Source organism: Meleagris gallopavo, chromosome 26 (assembly GCF_000146605.3).
Source record: "Meleagris gallopavo isolate NT-WF06-2002-E0010 breed Aviagen turkey brand Nicholas breeding stock chromosome 26, Turkey_5.1, whole genome shotgun sequence".
NCBI classification, from domain to species: Eukaryota; Metazoa; Chordata; class Aves; order Galliformes; family Phasianidae; genus Meleagris; species Meleagris gallopavo.
Genome location: NC_015036.2, coordinates 2,448,667 through 2,469,065, shown reverse-complemented (window position 1 = coordinate 2,469,065; position 20,399 = coordinate 2,448,667). Strand labels below are relative to the sequence as shown.

At 49.8% G+C, this 20,399-nt stretch overlaps 1 protein-coding gene and 1 long non-coding RNA gene across 2 annotated transcripts in view; both read left to right on the top strand.

Annotated features, from left to right (window-relative positions):
* Positions 1 to 41: 41 nt before the first annotated feature.
* Positions 42 to 4,472, top strand: LOC104914345. The gene is made up of 4 exons (XR_795974.2): positions 42 to 334; positions 3,252 to 3,325; positions 3,448 to 3,755; positions 3,840 to 4,472. It is a non-coding gene; the product is annotated as an uncharacterized LOC104914345 (long non-coding RNA).
* Positions 4,473 to 6,940: 2,468 nt separating this feature from the next.
* Positions 6,941 to 20,399, top strand: part of OPCML (opioid binding protein/cell adhesion molecule like) — a 293,448-nt gene continuing 279,989 nt past the window's right edge. Inside the window, exon 1 of the mRNA XM_019622974.2 lies at positions 6,941 to 7,021. The gene's annotated coding sequence lies outside the window, so the exon portion shown is untranslated. The remainder of the gene's footprint in view (positions 7,022 to 20,399) is intronic.

Below are 20,399 nucleotides of genomic sequence, written 5' to 3'. Positions count from 1 at the left end.
TCCTGTGTGTGTGAGAGAGAGACAAAGGCAGTGCTGCAAACTGGAGAAAATACCATTCCTCATGTTGCAAGCTGAGATGGGAGCTGCGCTGAGCATCCTTATGGACTGGGCCAGTGCTGGTTGGGTGCAGCACTCGGAGAAAGGGGTGCACGATGCTCTGCTTCTTCCCTGTACTTCTTTTTCCCTTAATGCATCCTTCGCTCACCAGCAAACGTGCTGGGAGTGCCCTGCAGGTGGGCAGCACAGCTGCAGCTGGGCAGGGTGATTGGCAGTGCTGGGTCCCAGCAGCTCCTTGGCTGCACAGGGGAGCTTGGAGGCACGGAGGAGGACTGGGGTAGGTTGTGATTTTTGTTGCTGTTGTAGTTTTCTTGCATTTTGTCCTTTTAACTGTGATAGAATTTGCCAAACAACTTGCTGCTCAACAGCTCGGTGCACAGGAGGGCTGGGAGAAGCAGTTTGGGGGTTAGGATGGGGGAGAGGTTTGGGGCACTCCAGCAGCACGCACAGTGATGGGACCAGCCCTGCTCCCCCAGCCTTCACTGTGTGCTCTGCTCCTGCAGCTTCTTCCCTTTCTTTGAGCTCATCCCAGCTCCTCTCCGTGCCCTTCCCTACACTTTGAGCCTGCCGTTGGCCCTTGAGCTTTGGAGGTGTCGATGGGATCCCTCGTGCCAACAAACCCACGGCCCCATCCTGCTGCCAGCCCTCCCGTTTTGCTGGCATGCACGCACAGAGCTGCACGTGCCATAAGATATTTGCAGGGTCAGGGACTAATAATTTAAACTGCCGAGCAAAATAAATAAGTGTAAAGCAAAACCAAACCCAGCGCGCCACGGGAGCAGGCAATATTGTTTGCTTTTCAAATAGACACACGAAAAATACAAACAGTAGCGGAAGGATACAGAGATTAAAAGTTTTATAAAAACAAAATAGCAGAAATCCCACTAGGAAGTGGTGTTTCCATTCTGTGTGTGCATAAGATTAGCAACACTTTGCTGCCTGCTGCAAAGTCCCTCTCCTCTTCCCCGTGGAAAACTTTGACAAAATGATCCTTTATTGGTGGAGGGGGGAAAAGGAGAAAAAAAAAACAAAAAACCAACAACAAAAGATTGAGATTTCCTATGGAAAATATTGACTTTTTAAATTGGAAAATGCCCCAGCTTTGGCCTGGAAGGCAGCCAGGAAATGATCCTTTTTGGCTGTTCTGAATCAAAAATTGGAAATTCGAAAGGAAACGAGACGCTTTCCCTGCAAATCTTGATGTTGTCATAAAGCCAATATCCATCGGGCAGCTGAATAGGAGAGAGATCTCCTGGCTCTGACAGTGGCTGAGGAGCAGAGCAAAGCACTGCTAGAGCTGTGTGCTGTGGCTTTGCTGCTCCACCTCCCCTCTGTGCATTTGGGGAGGGGGCTGCAGGGGCAGACGTGCAGGAAGGGAGTGGAGAGCTTTGCTTTGGCACCACGGAGGAGCTGGCAGTGCCTCACACATGCATCTGAACCTGCAGACCCTCCTTCCTTTAGGCTGTGCATCACCAGGCAGCACCCAGCATCCTCCGCAGCGGTGCTCCCTGTGCCAACAGCTGCCAAAATGCTGAGATGGGTGGCTCAGCTGGGAGAAAGCTTCAGATGAGTTATTTCTCAGCTGACATTAAGCCTCTTTCTGCTGCAACAGGTTGTAATTTGACCAACCAGAAGCCTGGGCTGCTATTAAATGTGGGGGTTGGTGGCCCTGCCTATGCAGGGGGGTTGGAGATTCACGATCCTTGAGGTCCCTTCCAACCCAGGCCGTCCTGTGATTCTGTGATTTGTGGTAAGGCACGGGAGAAGCAGAGGCTGAACCCCCATCATCCCCAACACTGGGAGGCGGCTCTCCATGGCACGTGGTCCCACCACAAATGCAGGGGCTGTGAGGAATGGGGCGGCTTTGACAAGCAGATCCCATCGCCCCCCGCAGCCACGTGCTGCTCGTGGTGGCTGTGAGGAGCCCACCCTGCTGCAGAAGGCTGGAGCAGGCATTTGAATAATGAATTCTGTTTAAGACTGAAAGCTCGGAGATCCATCTGTAACAAGACTCGAAATAATTACAGCTGATGATTGCCTGGTACCTCAGCCAGAAAAAACAGAACAGATTTTGGCCGCCAGCAATTACAAGCAGCACCCGCCTGAGCACAGAGAGAACTTTCTGAGCGAATTCATGAATACATTTGAGCAGATCAGGAGCGATGGGGATGGAACTTTGGGGTGGAGGTGGGACTGTAGGGACAGGGTGGCCCTGCTCGTATGGCTCTGGGACCTTTGGGGCTCACGTCCCATCCCTGTGTGCTGCCCACAGAGTGAGTTGGGGTAGGGAAGAGCAGGGCATCAGTCTCTGCCCTTAGCCAAGCTCGCACAGACCTGTGCCTTTCTGCCTTTTGTGCCCCAACAAATGGGGAGGGAAAATGCTGGCAAACATGGAGAAAAGGTGTATTATTTGCTCATCTCCATATTAAATAAATAGCACCATCTCCTTGCAGCGTCCCTGGCGTCTTCACCCTCCCTGGAGGTGTAGCAGAGCTGTGGGGATGTGGCACTGAGGGATGTGGGCAGTGGGCACAGTGTGTGTGTGTGTGTGGGGGGGGTTGGCCTTGGGGACCTCAGAGGTCTTTGCCAACCTGAATGATTCTGGGATTCCTGCTGCCCAACTCCCCTGTTGGTGTTGGTGGCTGCGTGCCATTCATTTAACTCCATCCGTCCTAAGCGTGGACAGAGGAGGGTCACCGTTTTCAGACTCCATCTGCCAACTATTTTCCTCCTGCTCCTTTATTTTGCTTTGCGGCTCCAGGAGTACAGGCTGAGCACAGGGGAGGGTTTCTGTGCCCCATAGCAGTGCCTTTTGGTGGCTGGGAAGAGTCTGTGCGCTGCCTCCAGCAGCACCGTGCATCTCCTGCACTCAGATTCGCCTCCTGTATAATAGCAATAATTTGTCAAATAGTGAATAATATGCTTTCCTTCTTCCGTGTCTCTTCCACGTATCATTTCAACAAGCTGAAAATTGTCAAATTAGACTATTTTCCTTGACTGTTCCATTTAGGAGAGGGGGGAGCTGAAGGCTTTGATAATTGCGCTGCACGCTCCGCGTCTGTCTTGTAAAATAAGCAGCAAGAGAAAATGTTATTGCCCAGGCTTTGAGGAATGCCCTTGATGCTGAAGCCCAGCCTTTCCCTCCTGAGGTTAGATGCTGATGGTTGTAGCATTGTTTTCTTTGCCTCCTCAAGCGTGACTGCCTGCTCCTGGCTGAGATTGACATGGGCAAACCTTGGCCGCCAGCTTCGAGAGCCGCTCGGGGGCTGTAAGTACATGGCGCTATCACTTCTTCCCATGCACCAAAATTGCGTGTGCTTTGAATTGTCCCAGCGTAATGCGTCTATATTCATCATTGCTCCCTTATCTTGTTTGGCTCCAATCTACAAGGATCTGCTTGGTTCTCCTCTGCACCTTAAATTCTCTTTTATCTCTCCGCGTGACACCGCCGAGCTGCAAACAGCTGGAGCGCCGTTCTGCCTGCAGCTGGATGAAAAGCAAACCTTTGGCCCCTGGTTTTTGCACCAAGCACGGGACCTTTGCCATTGCAGGGGTGAGGTGGTCCGTGGCGACTGAGCACCTCGGCCTGTGTGCAAAAGCACTTCATCTCATGCCAAAGCAGCCTGCCAGCCATGAGCCAGATGCACGGGAGGTCTTGCTGTTCCATCCTTAAGTACTGTGCTGATTTTACACTGCAGGTGGGTTTTTGCAGGTAGGTATTGAGAGGATATTTTCTTCGGTGATCTAAGTTACTTCCCCTTCTTCTCTTTTTATTGTTGGAGTTTGTTAAGTAGAACAGGACTCACAGAATGACTTTGGATGCACTGTGCCAGCCGTCTGCCTCTCCATCGCCCCGCTCCAGGACACACTGGGACGTGCTGGCTCTATGTAAAAGTGCCATCCCAAGCTGATTATCTCCATGAGCTCACCACGAACCCCCACTGACATCACTGACAGCACAGCCTGCAAGGGATCACCAAACAGGGACCCACATACAGGGAACAGCTGGTTAATCAGTTCAAGTGGCTGGGAACCAGTTTACCGTGCATTAAGTATCCTTTGATTCAGTTTAATTGGGACATCGCAGAGACCCCGACGTCCAGTAATAAGGACAGTGGGAAGCTGATCAGACAGCTCGTTAACACTCAATTAATGTCGCTCAGTGCAGCACAGCAGTAACTTTTAAAAAATGTATGTGTGCAGCCGAGGTGGAATTAAATGGTGATGGCAATTTCCAGAGTGCACGATGTGAGATCTGCGCGCGGCGCGGTGTTAACTTTGTGTGCGTGTGCAATTGAAGTGGAATTAAAAGTTGAAGTGCAATTTTTTAGGTGAATGCAGTCACTTTACACAGCACAGAATTAGTTCATTTCTAATTTATAGGTGCAATTAAAGTGCACTAAGAATAAAATTCATAAATCTTTAGCTAACTGACCGTGATTTTTCTGAAAACTCTTTTTGTTCCTTCTGATGCAGGCGATGTGGGCACCCGGTGTGCCTGGAATAATAATGGTTCGCTCTTCCCCTTCATGCTCTTCCCTGTCAGTCTTCGTGGACTTTATTAATCTCAGGGAGATGTGATGGCTGTGTGCTGGCGTGCAGCTTTTCTCCCTCTTGGTCGCTTTCCCATCGTCTCCTCCTTGGCACAGAGAGGCTGGAGGGGGGGGGTTCCTACCTCTTCGTCTCCTTAATGAGCTCTGAGTCTGCTGATGAGCCTGTTGGCAGGGCTGGCCCTGCAGAGAACCTCCCTCCAAAGGGACATGGCCAAGGGATGCCACTTGTCCCTGTCATAGCCACTGTATGCAGCTCCATCCAACTGCGCATCTTTGCCAACTGCCATTCATTTAAGGGCCTGATTTCCCTTCCCTTCCCTTCCCTTCCCTTCCCTTCCTTTTTCTTCTTTTCCTCTTTTTATCCTTTTTTATTATCATTACATCTGCACACTCAGTCATGCAAAAAATTACACGTTTTTGGGGATTCTGCTCACTCCCTTCTCAGATCTTCTTAGCACTGCCATCACCATTCAATTAGCCCCAGCACAGGGCCAAGATCACCGGGGTAAAACAGCATGGCTTAAACACTGAGCACTGGTAAGCAGCATCTCCCATCCTCCTTCCATGCCTCAGTTTCCCCCCACGTCAGGACATGCAGTTTCAGGGGGTTTGGCTGCGAGAGCACTTATGACCACTTTTATCCTCCCAGAGGAAGGAGGATGATGGGCACAGTGGGACCATGCCAGCAGCAAAGCCCATGGATGAAGGCAGCTCTGCCCACCTCTTTGCTCTCTCCTCCCTGTGCTGTAAATGCTTTGCAGTCCGGGTGTGAGCTCAGAGTGGAAAAGCCCATATTTTCAGAACGGCGATGATTGAAGTAAATCTGTTGCTTTGAAAGGAGGGGCAGAGGGCAAAATAAAAGTTATTTCTTTCCTTCCACCTCTCGCCCTTGAGTAGGAGCTGATAAAAATCCAAAGGCAGGTCTCTGCTCCGCCAGGAAATCAGACTCCACTCCGCCTTTGCCTCAGAGCCGTGCGGATAAAATATTAAGCAGCGGGGCTGGAGCGGGTACAGCAGGCATAATCAGATGAGTAGTTAAAGGTCTGGCATCCTTTGGGGACACGTGTGATTGATCAGCCCTTGCAAAAATAAATAACCCGGCTCTTCAGATCTATGTAGCAATTTTAAATTTTTAATAAATCTGTATGTATGGTGAAGGATAAGTCGTCACCCTGCACTCCGTGCCTGTGATTGTGGGTGCATTCATCATACTCTTTCTTTCAAAGGACTCCAGATCTCGCTGATAGACAGCAGTGGCAGCATTTAGAATTCTTGTCCCATCTTTATCTCTCTGAGGTGTGATAGGAGCTGGGCTGGGGACCGGCTGTGCTTGGGATGCTCTGACAGCGAGCAGGGAGAGGGGGGGGAAACCCAAAACACAGCCCTGCTGCGTTTGCTGACCCCTGGTTTGCAGGAGGACCTGAAAGGTGTTTGGTACCAAGCCAGGCAGCAGTGGGATAACACCACAGCTCGTGGGCACGGGGGAATTGTGACAGCAGGCAGATGGCACCTGCACACTAATTAGGGTAGGGAGCTTCTCCGTGCTTGGCACGGGGCTCCTGCCTCGGTCTGGAGGCAGAGGGGATCCAAGCGGGCACAGAAGTGCTCCAGGTGTGGGGAGATGAGGTGTCCCAAGGGCTCCGGCAGAGCTGCGCTGCACGCTGAGCCACCAGCAGCTGGAGCAGCGCAGCTCCCGGCCAGAAGGACCCGCTCATCCGCTTCAAACTTTTGCTAGCTGAAGCTGACCTCAGCAGGGCTCCATCCCGGCAGAGGGAACCGCAGGGCGAGCAGGGCGCACACACGCGGCGTGCGGACGCTGCTGCGGGAGGAGCCGACCGGCAAAGATGGGTTTTAGGCACCCTGTTTCTCGCAGATAACGGTCCTCCTTTAGCAGCTCTGCTTTCTTCAGCGCTCGAGCTGCCTCAGGCTGCAGCCTGCTTCTGCAAACAGTTTCTGCTGCTGCTGCTGCCGCCTGCCTCCAAAGCACAGCCCACGTTGCATTCCCGGACACGCGTGTTTGCAACATGCAGCACCTCTCAGCACAGGAGAACCCAATGCTCACCCCTGCCCGCTTTAGCCGGGCTGTTGCTAAGCGCCACTGGGCAGTTAATTTTGTTAATCACCCTCCCCTCCCCCCCAGCTGATTGCACGTGCGGGGTGCGCAGCACGGCTCGGCCCATGGGCTCTGCCTGCCTGCACTGATTGGTCTGCCCACAGGTGTTAATTAATGCCCGGCTGTTAAATAGGCGGGGCTGCACCAGGTGGGGGCTTTTTGAGCGGCGTGTTGATGTGAGTTCAAAGTTTTGCTGCTGAGAGATGCAAAGGCGCTCAAATGGAGCGTGAGTTGAAGGGAGGAGCTGCTGCGGGAGCGACGGGAAACCCGGTCTTGTGTAAAGATGAGTGATTTCCAGGTAATGTGTTTTGTTTTTCCCCTATTTTGGGGTGTTTTTGTGCATTTGGAAGCTGCTGCTCCCCCACGAGGGTGAGCAAAATGGTACTCATCTCCTCACCCCTGTTTGCATCCCTCCTGATGGGAGTGTTGGTCACAGCTGCCTTCATCTCCCAGGTCCTTTAGCATTCTTTGCTGTTTTTCCCCTTCTCTTCTTCTTTTTCTTTTTTATATATTTAAAAACAAACGAAAAAACAAGCTTTTGGAAATGAGGCAAGAGAAAAAACCAGCCCAGATCCAAATTACTCAAGGAGGCTGTGGATGCCCCATCCCTGCAGGCATTCAAGGCCAGGCTGGATGTGGCTCTGGGCAGCTGGTTGGTGACCCTGCACACAGCAGGGGGTTGGAACTGGATGAGCATTATGCTCCTTTTCAACCCAGGCCATTCTGTGATTCAATGATTTCTAAGTTCTCTGGTGGAAGGGAAAGCGTGGAATGCAACAAATTAACCAGCCAACTCAGTGAGAGGGGGGAAAAAAAAAAACAAAAACCACCCAAGGAATTGGAGTGAAAAATGGGTTGGGGGGAGCAAAACCTCAGTGAGAAAGGCAGGCTGGTGCTGGAGCACAGCAGACAGCTCTGGGAATAGAAGCATAGTGTGGTGGTGAAATAATTGTGCCCCTTCAGCTGAAGTCCAGCTCTGCTTTCTGCCTTGCTAACCCAAGCCTGCCATCCTCTGTTAGCTCCTGCAATATTTTATCTGCCAGCTCTGACTCTGTTTCAGTGGCGATGGTGAGGACTTGATTAATTAGAAGAGATCTCTTTTAGCCAACCTAGCCCGGCTCTGTGGGGGGAAGGCTGGGAACTATTTAAAGGGATGAAGATGTAGTGCAGCAGCTGCCACCTCTCTCTCTGGTTATGTGCTCACTCACCTATCTGCAAATCCATCTCCTTTTGCCCTCTGCCAGTAAATCCCAGCAATCGCTGGTGCAGAGAAATAAAAGTGGGGTGGGCTCCCATGGCAGGGCGTGGGTTGGGTGGTTGATGAAAGCCCAGTGGGAACGGCCTCGTGTGGGTTTGGGGGCAATGTAAAACTCACCTGCATGCTCCTCTTGTTGGTTATAACACTGCCCGTGGAGGTATGGATCGGGGGCTGTGGGTCTCCAGGACAAACCCAGCAGTATGGGCAGGTGGCAGGAGCATCGTCCCTGTGTTTCTAGGCTCATTACGGCCCAGCTTTGCCTTCCAGTGACACAGGTAATGAATCCTCTGCAGGGTGCCTGCTGGCTTTAATAAACTGGAATGAACCGAGGGGGAGAATTAACCTGGCAGGATTAGCTTGCTCTGCAGCAGGATGCTGGGAATGGCTCCTCCTGTGCCGTGCAGGGAATTTTAACACTTCTGCTTCAGAAAGCACCTGGTGAGCAGGGCAGCATCATGCAGGGCAGCAGCACCCTGCTCTGGTGGTTTAGGATGCTGTGTGTACCTGCTTGGGAGGTGCACGGGCAGCATGTAGGGCTGGCTTTGGCTTGTGCTCCTGAAGCCTGGTTTAACGTAGCACTCAAATGCAGAGCAAGAGAACCTGGTGCCTGAAAACCCCGCAATTATGGTGCATTTGGTTGGGTATTTTGGCTTTTTGTTGTCAGCAAATGGCTTGGTAATGCAGACCCCTGTGTGTTTAATGCCCTAACAGCCAGTGGGATGCTCTGCTTCTGTGAGCTGCAGTGGGGCTGCAGTTGTGCCAGAGCTCCCGGTGCTGCTGCTGCATAGCACTGACCCCCACCCCAGGGCACACACTGTGCTGCCCACCAGCACCGGGCATTGGTGCATTGCATTGCCTGGTGCTGCTGGGAGGGGGTGGGTGCACAGGAACTTTGCTTTTTGCTTTGCTTCCCACCTGTGCACAGGAGACCTCGCTCCACGTGTGCATGGTGCATGCATACTAATGCGCCCTGCATGCAGCTCCTTGGCAGAGCCCTTAAAAACAGACGTGGGTTTTGGAGAAATCCTTGATGGCGCTGCTTGTAATTATAATGTAATCGGCGTAATTGAGTGCCCGGGGCCCATCTTTGGGGCTGATTTGCGTGTTCATAACACTACATGGGGTTAGCCTCCCACCTTCCCCTGCCTGTGTTTGTGTGGCTTTTAGGGTCTGGGGTTTTGGGGTCCTTCCTCCTGGTGGGAGCAGATGGGGGGGGAAAATGAGGTTTGTGAATTCCTCACGGCCCCGCCAGCCCCTGTTGGAGAGCCACTGCAGCTTTCCATTATTGATAACGCCCAGGCTCTAATGAGCTCCCAGTCTGGATTAGCAAATCATTTGCAAGCTGATCTGGATTTCCATGGAACATGGCTGCTCCTCTGAGGGACTTGCAGGCTTTGGGCTGCTGCTGCTCATCCAGGGTGTGATATCCATCCCTTTGATGCACGGCATGGTCTGTGCTGCAGGGCTCCAGCATCAGCCCTGGGGGTGTACCTGCTCCTTTCCCCTAGCTTGGATTCCTGGCAGCAGGACACATCTATTAAAACATCTATTGTTTTAATTGCTGTACAGCATCTCTGGGAGCTGCTTTGTGTGCAGTGCTGCTGATAAGCATGGTCCTGCTCTGCTCCTTTGAGGAAGGAGAAAAACAATCCCAGGAAATAGGGATGGGCAATGCTACTAAATCCTCTGGGGATTTGGGAGGATATTGTTTGTGCTTCTTGAATAATGACTTTTGATATGTAATAATATATCGTGCAGTTCTTGATGGCCAATATCACATTTACTTTAAATGATGTAATCAGCCCTCAGCGTCTCAGTTGATTTAGTCAATTAAGTTTTAACCTCATGTCTTCAATCTCATCTGTGAGTAATTTAAATGTGGTGATTTTAATGAAAGTACATCTACCTGTTCATTTATCCAGACATATCGTTGCCCTTTAGATCTTCTTGTGTTGTAGGGACCGGTGATGCTTTTTCTCTTCTGCCTGGAAACGTTTACCAGCACTGAGGGGACAATGCATTGATTGGCATTGGGTAGTTAGAGTTTTTCCTCAGTGCAATCCAAATGTAACAGATGCAGTGATTTCCAAATGGAAGTGGCTTTCAGAGGGGCAGGCGGCTTGTGGGGCTGTGTTTAATCCTGAGAGGATGTCATGGAGCGTAGAATGGCTTGGGTTGAAAGGGATCATTGAGTTCCAACCCCTGCGCTGCAGTAGAGATGGCAGTGGTTACCTTCCCAAAGCCAATGCAGGCACAGCATCCATTCATGCAATGCTGCAGGTTTTTGCATTGTGGCTGAAAAAAGGCTGTGTGGGGAGCATGTCCTGGTTGGGACTGGATTCATCCCACACCCAGCTGTGCTGTTGTTACCTGAGCTTGGGGGTTGCAAAGCAGCCACGTCCCTATGGGAGCAGTGCTGGGTGTTCCTGCCCCATCTCTTCCCCAGCAGGGTGGGTTGGAAGGTGTCCCTGGAGGAACCCCAGAGCCCTGCCCTGCTCACTGCTTATGGCTCACACTAAATTCAAACAGAGAAAATGCAGCTGATGTTTTCTAGCCTTTGTTGGCGTTGCTAAGAGAAATCAAGATAAATGACCCGGGGCTCTTTGCTGGCTGGCTTTGCTTGCTCCCAGTCACTGGATGGGATTTCTCAGCCCCCAGCACACGGATGCTGTGTGTGGGCTCAGGGTTGTGCCTGCTCTGCAGAGCAGTGACAGATCCCATGGGAACATCTGTGGTGGAGTTATTGGAAACCAAACCTGGGAATGCTGTCATTGGCTTTTTGTTCCTGTCTCATAGCTGACATTCTTAAAAATACATTTTCTTTTGCTTTTTGAAATGAAAATGCTTAGAAGGGGCATTATACAGTGTTTTCTTGCAGAAGGCAACCTCCCCCTCCCCTCCCCCTCCCAAACCCGCCACCCAAAAATACTTATTTTTAAAATTTAGAGTGGAAAATGCGAACAGTTTTTGATAAAAGCATTTCTATTCATGAGCAGTAGCTCGCAGAGATTTGCAAGAAATAAATAGGTTTTGGCAGCATCAAACAAGGGGATGGGGAAGGTTTGGAACTTGATTTGGTGTCGTTTCACATGGAGTTTTAGAACAAATTCACCAAGAGGAGTGTAAGGGATGTGTTGCTGTCAATCCCAGGACCAAACCTTGTGATGCTGGTGAGAGCTGCAACGCTTGCCTGTTAATTACCATCTGATTGTCTTTTGCAATGCTTTGCTCCTTGGAGATCTATCTCCATTTCGCCCTAGGACATGCTTGCCACTTGCTGGGTGCCTTGGAGAGCTGGCCTTGAACTCCTTCCAGATTATTAGCAGGTGAAGGTCACTGTGCAGTGTCTCATTGGAAAGTCGATTTCTCCTGGCTCTTCAATAAATGCATCGCCTCATTATTCTTAACGAACTCCGCGCATGCCATAAAGCGGAGAGATGTGGTGACATTGCGTGAAGTTGGTCTTGCAGCAGTGTTTGTCTCATCATTAATGCTCCATCTCCTCCTGGTGTGGGATGGGGACCCTGGGCAGGCGAGCTGATGCTCCCTGCTGTAGGACCTCAGCTGATCTGAGTGCTCCATCATGAGTGAGTGGTTTGATTGAATCCCCAGTGCCCACTCAGAGGTGCTCTCATCTCGGTGTGTTTTCAGGCTGGTGCTGGCTCTGTCCTGCCCTCGTTCTTGCAGGTGTGGGTCTCTTAATGCTTGTTTGGGGCTTCTTCTGCTCCTGCAGCCACAGGTGCCATAGAGCTGCAGACGTTGGAGAGCAGTAGGAACCCAACGTGGATGTTCAACCTGCTCGTGAGGAGACAGCTCATGTCTTATGTCTGCAAAATGAAGGGTGTTTTTGTTTCCAGCTGGGAATTGCTTGGAGCCCGCTCATCCCCCACGTGTATCTAAACACATAAGGGAGAGCAGAGAATTGCCTGTGCCATTTTCTTTTAAGCAAGGATTCAGCTGTGGCTCTGAAAACAGAATTAGAGGTAGGGTTTAATCATACAAGCTCTGGAAATAGGGTAGATTAAATCTTTTTAAGGAGGGTGGCTAAGCACTTTATTTGCTGTGCAGGAATCTTCAGGGGGTCAGAGACCAGAGAACTAGATTTAAAGCTTTTAAATTCCTTTTTTTTTTTAAACGTCCTTTCACAGTGCGCAGTTGGAAAGACTTTAAAGTTACGATTAAAAAGACAGAAGGATGGATGGAATGGAGACACTTGTTGAAAATAGGCATTAATAACGTGTTGAGTTGTTATAATTCTTAAAGCGTGGTTTTTGTTCTTGGGATGGAGCTTTTTGGGTTGGGAAGACCTTCTGGTGGCTCTGTGCCTTGTGTTTTTGGCAGTGCTGGGTGCTGTGCTCCCCTCATTTCAGGGGACCTAAGGCAGGGTTGGCCTTAGTGTAGAACAGGGCTTTGTTCTTACAGCCCAGTGCTCTCCGTGCCTTACCAGTGGGGTTGTTCCCATTTGGTTGCCTCAAATGCAGCCTGTTCAGGGACATTGCTTTGATCCCACACTGTTTGCACTGGGAATTCTTAACGCTCTTAAAAAGTTTTGTGCAGCCTCATGTATCCCCAGGTGACCCCTCTGCACCCCATCCAGCTGCACAGCATCCTCTGCTGCCCACCCCATTTCCTGAGCCCGATTCCACCGAGCAAATGAGGCAGAGCATCCGATCCCTCCTCTTGGTCTGCCAGTGAATTAGCACTCCATTAACTTAACGAGAGCTCTCCCAGCCACCCTGGATGCTGCCAGCCAGGGAGTGGGAGTGTGGTTTTTCCAAGGGGTTTTGGAGCTGTTGAGGCTTTGCACTGCTGCGTGGCTCTGTGTTGGTGTTGGGCACAAAAAGGAGGGATGCTGGGGGTGCTAAGAGCGTGGTGTGTACACCGTGATTCTGGGGATGCTGTGATGTTCACAGATGTGATACAGAGCTCTGTGTCGTTGCACTGTACGAGGGCACTGAGCACGGCACAGTGTCCATCTGAGGGCTGTGCCATCTGCATGGCAGCCCCCAGCAGAGCCGGCTCCCTGCCAAGCCTTTGTTTGTTGACAGAGGTAAATGTGCAATTTCATGGTTTGATTACGACGAATTTAGCTGACAAAGTTCGTGAGCTGTCAGGAGGAGGTGAGAGGAGGGGTATGACATGAGGAGGACATGTATGTGAGCCACTGCTTGACGGTGCGTCTGCAGGGAGCTCAGGGTTTGGGGGTGCTGTGGGGCTCAGGGAGGGGTGCAGAGGGAGACTTGCATCCTGTGATGGCACTGCACATACTGTGAGCTGCTTGCTAGGCTGGAAGTCTTCTCAGATGGCTTCTACATCCATTGGTTGTTACATGGAAATACTTCCAGGATTGGAGCCCAGATGCTGCAGTGGCGGACACTTGGAAATAGTGCCATCTGGGTGCTTTGTTTGAGCCCCTTGCCTTGCTGTATGAGCTGGTTTTTCTTCTGTTATTGATGTTTCCATGGGATCTCTCTGCCGACTGCCCTGTGGGTGTGGGGTCTGACTTGAGAGCAGCTCCTCTGCAGCCCCCTGATCCCAGGTTGGGCACAGCTCCCCCAGCAAAGGCTTTGCTCCTCCAGCAGCCCAACCGCTGATGCGCTGCAGTGGAAACCAAAAGGCAAAGTGTCAGGAATGATCTAAACAAATATTAGCCAATTAATATTACATGCAGGGGAGCTCATGGGGGAGGAGGAAGGGGAGATCTTGCTGGAGGATGCGCAGCCGTGCGCTACCTGTCTTGCATGGCAATGGCTGAGAGCCCCAGGTGGCACAAGCAGGAGCCAGCAGTGTGCTTGGAAACAGCAATGTGGGTGTGAGCACCCTGCATGGCTTGGGTTAACTTTACTAGACCAGACTGATGTATTTCCAGCTTGGAAAATGCTGTTGGACTTCACTTTTTTTTTTTTCTCTTGGTGTTGCTCAGAGGGGAAAAAAAACAAAAAACCTCTCAGTATCAGACACTGAGCAGTCTGTTGCTATGCATGGTTGTGGATTCAGGCCATAAATACCAAATGGCTCCTCTTCCCTGAGGAAGGCAGTGCTGATAGGAAAATGGGCTCTGCAGGGTGGGGGACCTCAAGGCCTGGTACTGTTATGCCTTTTCTTAATGGATGTGGTAAATGAAGCCTGGGGGGGTGATGGAAGCTCCACAGTAGAGCGAGGCAGCGAGGTCTCACCAGGGTTTCAGATGCCAAAACTCATAAAGGGGAGGAGCTCCAGGAAGACATGCAGAGCATCAATCTCATTCTGATGATCTCTCCGTGAAGAAATCCTGGAGCTGCTGTCTGTGTTTGCTTAGCATTGCCTTTGGGTGGTAATTAGCACCCTCTGATGAGGAAATAGGGACTTTGAACTTTTTTGTTACTCTCCCCATGGGCCAGCATGGCAGGAGGAGCTGCTCCAGCTGTCAGATCTCTGCTCTGGAGGAAGCTGCAGGCATGGGGTGGAGATGACAGCTCGTTACAAGTCCAACTGTTAAATAAATAAACAATACAGCTCTCACCCTCAATTCTGTGGGTGAAAAAGTGGTTGCAGAGGAGGCTTAATTAAGTGTCAGAAACACGGCTCCCCAGCAGCCTGCTTCCTCTCCTGCTGATGCTAGCTGAGTGGCCAATCTTCCACTTAGCGAATGTGTGGCTGTGGTGCTTTTGAGGCAATAGATCTTTGCATCCATCTGATTGCATCAGAGCATGAGGAGTGCAAGAGGGAAAACAGAAATCAGCTGTCTTGGTAATGAATCCCAGGCTTGAAGTGTCTTCTGGACACGTGGGAGGAAGGAAAACCCAGGGAGGGAAGGGAACTTGAAGGTGTGTTGGGAAACTGGGGGCCAAGGCTAAGAGATGAGACCACCAACAGCCAGCACTGCGTTGTACTCCATCCAGTACCCAAATTTCAGTCTTCTAAGAGGATTATCAGGTGCCTGTTTGAATTACCCTGACATGAACAGTCAGTCAGAAAAATGTACATTCATTTGAAAGGTCAAGTACGTCTGATTCCTGCGTTTGGTATGCTGGGGCTTATCCTTTCAACTCGGCCTTCCTTAATGAGATTCTTGTTTCAAAGCGTCGCTCTGGGTTTGACGAAGTCAAGTGTGGCATGGATGGTTTTCATTAACGTGTTTACCCTTTCATCCAGCTGTCCTTTGGAAGCAGGCTTTGCTCTCTGCTGGTCAATAGGGTTGGGCAGGAATGAACCTTTTGTAGGAGGAGAGATGAAGATGCGATAGCGGAGCCGCGCTCTGCTGGGAATGTAGATTTGTGTGCGTAAGTGGATGTGACAAATGCATGCAGATGGAGAGGAGACTCGATGCTCTGGGACACGATGGGGTGCCCGGCTCCCTCGGAATCCACGGCACAGAGAACGTTGAGTTGGGCCTGCAATAGCATTTCTTGATTAAATTAATGTGTATTGATATTTCTCCTGTTGTTTTGACTTCACAGGCTGTTTGAATTCAGTCTTGTCACAACAAAATACAAAGAAGGTTGCTCGGAGATTGATTTATTTTTTTTTTTCTTCCCCCTTTAATCCTGTCTTTGAAGAAGAGTGTTTTAAAATTTTATTTCTTTACTTCCAGGTTGACAGCCGGGGAAGGCTGCAAATGTTAAAACTGTTGCGCAAATAATTATGCTAAAATGCCGAGCATACATTATGGAGGAAGATGCTTGTTGATTGTAAAGTACGAATCAATTTTCTGCGTCACAAAATTACCGTCATCGGAGTCGGCTTTGCTGATTTATTCCCTCAGCTGATGGGTTTGTGGCTGCAGCCTGCTTCCCCCGGAGAGGTTTCTGATGGGTGAAGCTTTGCTTTCCCCTTTGTTGTCACTCCCCTCGTTGCCCCCCCTGAACCGTTCTTAAAACGGAGCCTTTCATGCACGCCGCATCCCAAAACGCTCTGCCAAGTTAAATAATGTAGTCACAAAACCAAATATTGAATAATGACTGAGGGAAGGATTAAGGGAGACAGCTGAGCAACAGAAGACAGATCCTCCAGTGTTTTGAGCACAGGATGGGGATGCGCTGTGCTGGGGGAGCCCCCAGGACCGCATCCCTATGGATGAGGATATGAGATGTCAACCTGTTCCTCATCCTATCTTTATCAACCCCAATCCTTGGCTTGCCTGGAGGTCTTCCCTCCAAACCAAAATGGCAGCAGAAGGAATGCTGGGCACGTTTTCCAGTCTGGCTTTAACATGTTGGGTGCAGTGACCACATGGTGGGTGGTTATCCAATACTCACACAGGGAGAAGTAGGTTTGCAGAGTGAGGGCTCTCGATGTAGCATAAAAATTGATGTAAATGGCTTTTGTATAGCTAGAAGAAAATCTACGATTCCACTAAATCTAAGAGCTGGAAACTCAACAGGCAAGCCATGAATTCAGGAGATGTCTTTGCTGTGATAAATTCAGAATACTGGTTGGGAAAGAAGCATCGCTAATCAGGGAGGGTGATGGGACCTTCTTTTATTCTGGTTGGTCCAAAGCAGTTTGAAATGTTATTTAGGATGAATTCCAAGGTGATGATTTACATGGCAGGTGACACCAGAAAGCAAATTATTCTAGGAAGAAGCATGAGATGGGATATATTTACTGCCTGTCTGGGCAAATTATCCACTCTCAGATGTCAGCCATGTGTTTGTGTAGAAAATGCCTATGTCTGAAATAGCATATAAAGTGGATGCCCGAAATCACAGTTAATAAAAGCGAAACCCCTTTGGCTGTTGCTGCGTCCTTTGCACCGACCTCTTTGTAGCTCAGCCTTTGGAAGAGCCGATGTCAGGGACAATCTGAAGGTGGTTTTGAGTGAGCAAGCACACAGCCTCGTTTAATTTGCACTGCAGGCCTGGCTTTGCTGGGAACGGAGTGGTGATGTGTATTTGCATGGACACTGCTGCTCACAGCACTGTGTGCTGCAGATATTGGGGCTGCTAAGGGCGGCTTCTCCTCCCTCCTTACCTCTGTTATCGTGTCCCATCCCACAGGGAGACTGCTTAAAGGGAGGCTGCTCCTTTGGGCTCACACAAATGACCCAGCGCTGGCTACCGTTCCTCACTCTTGTCAGGCTGCCTGTGATTCACTCTAAATATTTATCCCTCTTCACCTTGTAGCTCTGACTGATGAGGTTTAAAAAGCAATAATAAAACAGTGAAGTGCAGGTGGTGAGCTCTCCAAGCTGGTGATGCTGAGTGGGTTGCAGCTCTCAGACTGCAATGGCTGAGGAATGCAGGTGCAGTTTTCCAGCCCTGACCACTCTCGTCCCTTTGCATCGGGATTGCAGGAGGGCACATCTATTACAGATGGATCGTGTGTGCCTTTCAGATGACTTCTTTCATTATTTTTTTTTTTTAAATCCCGAGATGGATTCCAGGAGGATTGCTTTTTATTTGTGTGCATGCCCGTGGAGAGCTCAGGATCTCATCTGGCGTTTAATTATACACTTCTGTTATCTAGCAGGTATTGTAGGTGGATGTGTAAATTAGAGTACTTCTGTTTACATAGAAATGAATGTATGGTATAAAAACAATTTACTTGCAAAAGACTCATCCTGTCTCCAGAATATGTTTGAATCGTAACACAATACAAAGTAATTTAATCCCTCCAAACCCATACGTTGTTTGCCTCTCATTTTTCCAGCAAATTTTACCTTCATCAAAAGATAAATCAATTTGTAGCAGCTATTGGCAGCTATTTAAGCTGGCGAATTGAACAGCTTAATTAGAGAAAGTATATTAAAGGCTCAGGGAGAGGCTAACACGTTCCGTGCCTCCTCTGGGCTGTGCTGGTGGGAGGAAGATACTGGGGGCCCTGTCCTGGCTGTTGGTGGAGGAAACCAGGTGGAAAGCAGCTTTTGGAAGGGGTTTGGGTCTGTGTCTGCCCTGTGGCTGTTAGGGGAGCCTTTCCCACAGCTGTGCTCTGCAGCATGACTTGCCAAGGCTGCCCTTTCTGCAGGGGCTGGCTTGAGCACGTGTGGTTTTCATAGAGCCATTCAGGTTGGAAAAGACCTCCCAGGTCCCCCAGCCCACCTCGCTGTGCCCACCGCCCACGTCCCTCAGTGTCCCATCCCCGTGGTTGTGAACCCCCCCCTGGGATGGTGACCCCACTGAGCCCTGGGCAGCTGTGCCAACAGCTTACTACTCTTTCTGAGAAATTTTTGCTAATATCCATTTTGCTGAACTGAACTCTCCGAGATTCACAGCACGTGGGTTGGGCTACAGTTTAAAATATATATATTTAGCTAATTTAAGCTTGAACTTGAGGTGCTTAGAAGTGGAGTTGATATTAGGATAGCCTTGCTTAAAAAGGAAAGCATTGTCAGTGCAGACTAAAGCGTCATCCATCTGTTCCTGAATCTGTTATCAGTCAATGTTCCATGTCTCTGTTGCAGTTTGGGGATGCTGAGGGGAGGCAGCAGCTTCACGTGGGCTGTTCCTTCCCTCCTTTGCCTGCAGATCTGGTGATGTTGGGAGCCATGCAATGCCCTCTGCTCCTCCCTGGGGATAGGGCTGCAGGTGGAAGTAGGAAGTAGACTAGAAATGTTATGATGGGCAACACCTCACATTCACAGAATCACAGAATGGCCTGGGTTGAAAAGGACCACAGTGCTCATCCAGTTCCAACCCCCTGCTGTGTGCAGGTCACCAACCAGCAGCCCAGGCTGCCCAGAGCCACATCCAGCCTGGCCTTGAATGCCTGCAGGGTTGGGGCATCCACAGCCTCCTTGGGCAACCTGTTCCAGTGCCTCACCACGTTCCTCAAACTTCATATTCCTACGCGTGTATATATAATTTATCACTGTAGGTGGCTTGTTGTGCAGTAACGTGAGTGCATCTGTGCACTGTGTGTGCACTGCAGGTGTGTGCTGCACATGCACTGTTTTTCTTGCCTCAGCACAACGATTTCCTAACGATCTCTTACCCATCTAAGACGGATTGCTTTTCATGGTTCAGTGGTCGCAGCTCAGACATCCATTTCAATCAATAAAACAGTCAAAAGAGAGAATAGATTTACTTGTTTCTGGTTTTTTACATTTAATTGAAAATTTTCGAGTGATTACAAACATAGATATTGTACAGATTGCAGAATTTAGAAGACAATAAGTGCCAAAAGAAAAATCTCCGGAGCCCCGAGCACCCCTCTTCTCCCTGGTGTGTAGATTCTTCTTCTTTCTCCTGGCTTGTGAAATCTGGGTGGATTTAATAGAGTTTCACCTAGACATTGCATGGAGCATATGCAGTGGTCTGTGATGAGCACTGTTAAATCCTCTTACCTGTGACAGAGAGAATCCATTCCCATCTCACAGCTGGGGCAGTGCTGAGCCCTGAGAGGAGCCCAGCAATACCATGGTGCCATGAGTGGCTGGTGGTGGAAAAGGGCTGTGGAAGCTCTTCTGTTCCAACCACAGGGACTGAATGCCCTATAGTTGCCTTAATTGTAGCTTGGAGTGATGTGTGAGAAGCTTCCCTTTCTCCTACGTGGTCTCTAAGGAAAACTGAAAAGCCATCCTTTCTCCCTTATTGTGAGCTTAATAAATCTGGAGGCAGTGCAGCAGCTGAACGTATAGAAACCATCGTCTGATAAGCTGAATCTGGGAAAACTTCAAGAAGTCATTGAGACCCCTTGTGCCGTCTGCAAAATGAGGTCTGATTTCTCTCAGAGTTGTTTTTAATAGCTGGAATTACCAAAGATCAGCGTGTGCTGGTTGACAGGACCGTGAGCAAGCATCCTGTTTGGTGCCCATGGTGATATCATTTACACTGGCATTTATGCGATAACCTCCTGAGCGCGCGGGTCTGCTCACAAATTAAAGCTGAACCTGGTATGCCTGGTGTGCTGCCTCCCAGACACTGAATTTCCTGGATACTTTTATTGTCATGTCTGATTTACTCAGCTATGCTGACTGCTGGAAGAGTGTTTGTTCCTGCCTGGACCACAGCGCGGCTCTGGAGGAGTTGCTGTCATCCTCCATCTCATCACAGGCAGTGCTGACCAATGTCATCAGGTTGTGGTGAGCGTGGCTCTGTGCTGTGCTCGAATTCAGGATGCAAATTTGGTTTTAAGTTGCACCGGGGTGGATTCAGGTTGGGTATTGGGGAGAATTGGGTCAGGATCGTAGAGATCTCTTTCCACCCTGAGTGATTCTATGATCCCAGGGAGGAGAGGGCAACTTGATTGCCACGAATAAAAGCTGGTGGTAGGAAGGTTGGGTCTCTGTGCTCAACAGGTTGAAGTAAAATAAATAATATATATATATATATATATATACACATATGTATTGCTGCTACTGCAGAAGTTGCTTGATGAGTGGCGATTCCCATTCTGGCAGCATTCTGCCCTCCCTCACTCCCCATGGTTGTGATGGGTTGGGGTGGATTTCCTTTATTTGTACACCTCCTCAGAAGGAAATGTTCCTCTTCAAGATGCT